This window comes from Eleutherodactylus coqui, chromosome 2 (assembly GCF_035609145.1).
Source record: "Eleutherodactylus coqui strain aEleCoq1 chromosome 2, aEleCoq1.hap1, whole genome shotgun sequence".
NCBI lineage: Eukaryota > Metazoa > Chordata > Amphibia > Anura > Eleutherodactylidae > Eleutherodactylus > Eleutherodactylus coqui.
The window spans coordinates 311,245,755-311,251,430 of record NC_089838.1 but is presented as its reverse complement, the minus strand read 5'-3'; the positions used below and the strand labels follow the sequence as shown (position 1 = coordinate 311,251,430).

General features: G+C 44.0%; 1 non-coding gene across 1 annotated transcript; it reads right to left on the bottom strand.

Moving 5' to 3' along the window:
- Positions 1–4,755: 4,755 nt before the first annotated feature.
- TRNAV-CAC (transfer RNA valine (anticodon CAC)) lies at positions 4,756–4,828 on the bottom strand. The gene has a single exon. It is a non-coding gene; the product is annotated as a tRNA-Val (tRNA).
- Positions 4,829–5,676: the final 848 nt, after the last annotated feature.

Below are 5,676 nucleotides of genomic sequence, written 5' to 3'. Positions count from 1 at the left end.
CCCACCAGCCTCAGGGTGCGTTCACACGAGCGCATAAACGGCGCGTTTTTGCGCCCAATCGTATAAACGTGACCATCTGAGGCGTTGGTTTCCAATGTATTCGTTCGCACGGGCGATTTTACGGCGCGTAAAAACGGCAACCCGAAAAAAAGACGGAACATATGCGACCGAAATACGCACCAACGCATATTCGATGGCCGAAAAGATAGTTTGCAAAGTAGGAACAAACGATAATACGCTTTCTAGCTCTGGTCATGATCGCCGAGAAACGTTCTTTCCGGCGATTAAACGCTGCGCACATGCGAACGTAAATACGCCTACGCTCTTTTAACCGCGCCCTCAGAGAGAGAAGGAAGAGAAAACAGAATAGAAGTGACGGGCCAATTACACGTAACGATTATCGTTCAAACGAATGAAATGTGTAAATGCACAAAAATCGCTCACTTGTCTTTAGCGTTTTTTTTAAGCTGACTTTTCAGTCTGCTTAAAAAACCCTCGTTGGCTCCTGTGTAAATGCTTGCCCATAGGAGGTGAAACGATGAGCGAGAAGCCCGCGATCCAGCGGCAAGTCTCTCTGTGTAAACGCTCTATACGAGCGCTGACGACCTCAGCGGTGACGTCAGCGCTGGTGCCATCGTTTGAAAGACTGTCGGCCCATGTAAAACGGCCATTACCAGGGATGTTACTGGATATTTATGTTACCTATTTCCAGGACAGGAGGGATGGCGGCTTCATGGGAGGAGGGAAGTTAAAGGGCTTTTAAAGCCGCGGTGTTGGCGTTTATTGTTGTTTTTTTTTAAACTGGAGCCTCTGCATTAAGGGCTATTTCACACGAGCGTTAAAACAGCGCGGTTATCTGAGCGTTAAATCCGGTGATGTGCTCGCGGCTCCTATTAGCCATTATGCTGCTCCTCCCCCTCCGCCTTTTTCCTTTGCCAGCCGGCTTCCATAGGAGTCTATGGGAGCCGCCGGGGCTGTACCATCAAAAGATAGGACATGTCCATCAAAAAAAATGCGCCTATTCCCTTGTCTTTCGACACACGATTTTTTCAGTGCATCAAAAAATCGTTCATCTGAAAGAACCGATCGGAAACCACGGCTTGTTTTAGATGCTGTTTTTTGACGCACCTACTGAGCGCCAAAACTACACCCGTGTGAAAGAGCCCGAAGGGTGAGATCTGGATATTGAAAGAAATGACATTCTGCCAGTCTTCGGTTACTGCGGATGTTTCCCTATACCGGCTCTGCTAGGAGAAAATGATCTATTGGTTGTTAAACTGAAACAACGACGAGAAGTAAAAATAGTGGATATTGTCCAAATAAATAATGATCGTACATAATCATTACAATATCCGGCTCCAGGAGATCTCTGGGATGTTGTATTATATGTATGGCCAGGGATCAATAACAGATGTTCTCACATGATGACTATTCTATGTGGACAGCAGTGCGGTTCCCTGCTGGGTTTCTGAAAAGAATTATTATGTTGTGTTTTCTTTTAATTCTTAACGATATGATAAAACAAAGTTTAAACAAAGGCTATAAATCTTAGTAATGTATCGGTAATGGATGGTTTCCACGCCCTCATTCAGTCCCAGCAGCACTAGAGTATTTAATATATATCCAATACATCTCATGTTTTTTCAAAGTATGGAATCTTTTGATCCCGTTGATTGGTATCCGCTCCCCCGCTGTGATAGTAAAAGCATTACAATCACAGTTGTACGTTATTGCGCCGTGGGGTGATAACTAGAGATGAGCGAACGTACTCGTTAAGGGCGATTTCGCAATCGAGCATCGCTATTTTCGAGTACCTGACTACTTGGGTGAAAAGATTCGGGGGGCGCCGGGGGGCGGGGGGTTGCAGTGGGGAGGAGGGGGAGAGAGAGAGCTATCCCCTGTTCCCCACTGCTACCCCCCGCTCTACCACGCCGCCCCCCGGCGCCCCCTGAATCCTTTCACCCGAGTAGTCAGGTACTCGAAAATAGCGATGCTCGATTGCCAAATCGCCCTTAACTAGTATGTTCGCTCATCTCTAGTGATAACCCAACAGCAGACCCGATATTTTTGTTTTTCTCACCATGTTTTATAATATCAGTGTTAAGTTATATATTGTATTTCTCTTATCGATTAGTATTTCATGCGTTTATTGTATCTAGTTGCGTTATTCAAAGGGTTAAAATCTATTTAGATTATTATTGTTATTAATTAGTGATTTTATGTTTGTCTTTTCATTATTTATATTATTGTTCTTCCTACCTTCTACTTTCGGTTTGTTTAATTAGTATTTCTTTCTGGCCATTTCTGAAGAAGGGGCTAAATCCCCAAAACGTGTTATTTGTGCTGGCTGTCATTTAATGAATAAATGGGTTAATCCCTTTGCTTTTATTTGCTTTACACTACAAGGGTTGCGCCCACATTTCATCACATTCTCCTTTTTACAATTAAGCATTTCTATGCCTGTTACCTATGGTGATGGTTATTGGACCGGCAGCACCCTACTAACTATTCTACAAAAAACAACTCCGAATATTAGGATTATATCTTTAATAGGAGTCGTTCCATCCTTCTCTTCTCCCTTAAATGGTCACTGCACTTTGAGACAACTTGTGTTAATATGGCACCCAATGTGTTAACTAGCAAGTATGCAAATCACTGTATCTAAAGTGAGGTTTTTGGTCCACAAAATCCATCTAATGTGTTGGCCACTAGGGGTCTCCCTTCTAATGTGCTGCTTGCCTCTAGCAATAGAGATAACAGAATGGAATACAGCAAATGAAGGAGGGCGATGACTCATGCTGCCCATAGACCTCTATGGAGAGAAGAGTTGAGGAAGCTGCTGCTAATGGTTAGTTATTTACTGGCCCACAGCTACAGAAATCACATCTCCAGCTGCTTTAGTCACTCATGCATCTTGAAAGGAAAGAAAATGCATACTATGTTTCTGCCCGGTTTTAAACCAAGGACCTTATGGGTATTCGGCGAACGTGATAACTGCAGTACAGGTTAGATGGATATGGTTTCTACTTGTGGAGAGAAGCTAGTGAGGAGACCTTTGAGGCCATCCATGCTACTCTTGGGAAATTTATGCAAATGGAAAGATGGAACCATGCCTCTACAGCGCCAGATATTGGATAGCAGCATCACTACAAGTCAATGCCAGCCTTCTAATAGGTTTTGCGATAATGATTGGGAGTATACGGCTGCTTTCACATCTGCACTGCGGATTCCACTTTTCTGCGCCGTTTGGGGAGCAGGAAAGGGAAATCCCAGTGGTCAAATGGTTCCGGCTGTGGATGGAACCAAAAAGTGCCAGGTGGACCCCATTGACTATAATTGGGTCCGCCCAGCTGCCTGGCTTTTGGATGTGCAGTGCTCTTTCCTCCGGTATTTGCATCCGTGACAGAGGTTCAGATACAGATGTGAAACAACATTAAGCCAAAGCTCGAGTCTTCTCCAGGAGAAAAATACAAACCCTATGCATACAGCTCCTCATCACATTGTTGACTTGGCTGGGTGAGAGGCCTCCGACGTGGGTCACAAGGCTTGTTTAAAAAGTCTTACATTGATTTGCAGGAATGCTGCCTTCCAATAGGTGGCGCTGTAGAGGCATAGTTCCATTTTCCTATTTGCACTACACTGCAGAAACCCCAATATATTCCTGGGCTTGCTGACAGGAGCCGGGGTGGTGATCTACCGCTATGTTCACATCTGGTTTTCTGTTACATTTTAGGAGTAGAAAATCGTCAATAAATCTGTGATCGATCCATCGTATGAAGGAGTCAGCAGGCCGCTTTGACTTACAATCCGGTCTGTCGGGTTCCGACATGATGGCTCTCATTTTACCAGGAAAAAAAATTACGCTATGCTATTTTTTTTTTGTCAAACCAACGACGCCTGCAGTGTAATTGTGAGTATAGCCTAAGGTATAAGCTGGAATAAACCAGCTGTGATGTTCCTAGAGACACCAGATGGCGGATGGAGCAACGCCTCCACAGCGCCACCAATTGGAAGGCAGCATTCCTGCAAGTCAATGTCTGACCTTTTAACAAGCCTTAGTTTTACTATTGCCTGTGTGAGAGCGGCCTAACAACAATGACTGCGAATAGAAGCCAAAGCCAGAATTGTCTCCGGAAGGAAAAGATAACCCAGTACAGAGAGGCTGTCTGGGCTTTGGCTTACAATTCCCAGTCATCATTACAAAGCTTGTTAAAAGGTCTGACAGTGACTTGTAGTAATGCTGCCTTCCAGTAGGTGGCACTGTAGAGACGTTCCATTTTTGTTATTTGCATATTTCCCAGAGGAGCATGGGTTGTCTCCTTACTCACATTCTAGGTGCTCTCCCTAAGGAGAAATGATAGCCTTCCTGATTCTGGAGACACCAAAGTACAGCTGCAGATAATCTGGGTTTCTGCAATATAATTCTGCAAAGCTCCAACTATTATGAAAACATATGGAGAAAAATTGATTTGCCAAAATAAACGAACTGTGTGTAACCCTGCACCGAAGTCTCCGAACCCTCCTGGGGTTTAATATGAAGTTTCCCTTATACCTGATCATGCTTTTGTTTTGCTCATAGAGCCTCTGAAAAGTGTAATGGTAATAATAATAATAATCTTTATTTGTATAGCGCCAACTTATTCCGTAAGTAAACAGTAAGTAAAGTAAAAATAGTATCTCATGTTCTGCTCGTGAAAAGCAGTTATAGGCGAATTATGAGATCTTGCACCACTTTTAAAAGTGAAACAAAAAATTTGTTTCTGCCCGGTTTCGAACCGGGGACCTTTCGCGTGTGAGGCGAACGTGATAACCACTACACTACAGAAACTCATGTTTGTTCTTGGAGACCCACAAGCTTCAGTTAGAAGAGCAAAAATGGACGAGATTTACCACTTGTTGCACCAGAAGTTTGGCAGGAATCGTTTTAGACTAAGTAATGATTTGCGCCAAAAGGAACAAATGTTTGTGTTCTGCGAGATACTTCAACAGCGTCTAGAAAAGGGGGGTGACTTTGTCAAGATGTAAGATGCGCCACACTTAGTACTGCTGTGTACTCAGTAGGTGTTATGAAGCAGGAAACGTGCTAAATCTATCAGACTGTGTGCGGCATTGAGATTCGGCGCATCCCTTCCCTCTAACTTTGCCCTGTTTATGCATTAGCCTTAATAAGTCAACCCCATGTAAGAATGTTAATTACACCACGGAGCAGATCTACTAATCTTGTCTAATAGACAGTTAAACTTTTACACAAGACACCTGTTGAGTCTTTAAAGCGACCCTTCTCTGACTACACTGTGCATTAGTATACATCATTAGTCTAAACGTCTTTGATTAAGCAGTGCTGCCCACATGAGCCGTGCTGACCAGTAGGAGCAGCATGTAGTGTCTTAGACTTCCAATGCATGCTATGCATCCGGTTGTCAGAGAAGTGTTTCGGCCATTTTTGTTTGTCCAACCCCGAAGGGTCGCTTTAAGCACTCGACAGTCATCCCAAGGGTTATTACCCTGTGCTTTCAGACAGCGGCGATACTCAGTGAATGGAGACGGAGTGGCTGGAGATCTCTTCTGGCCTCCATTCAGAGTAAACAGGCAGTTGTAAATAGATGAGCGACTGCCTGTTTACACGGGAGGATTTTCAGGCGGGATGAGAACACATCTCGACCTCATTAGGCTTAA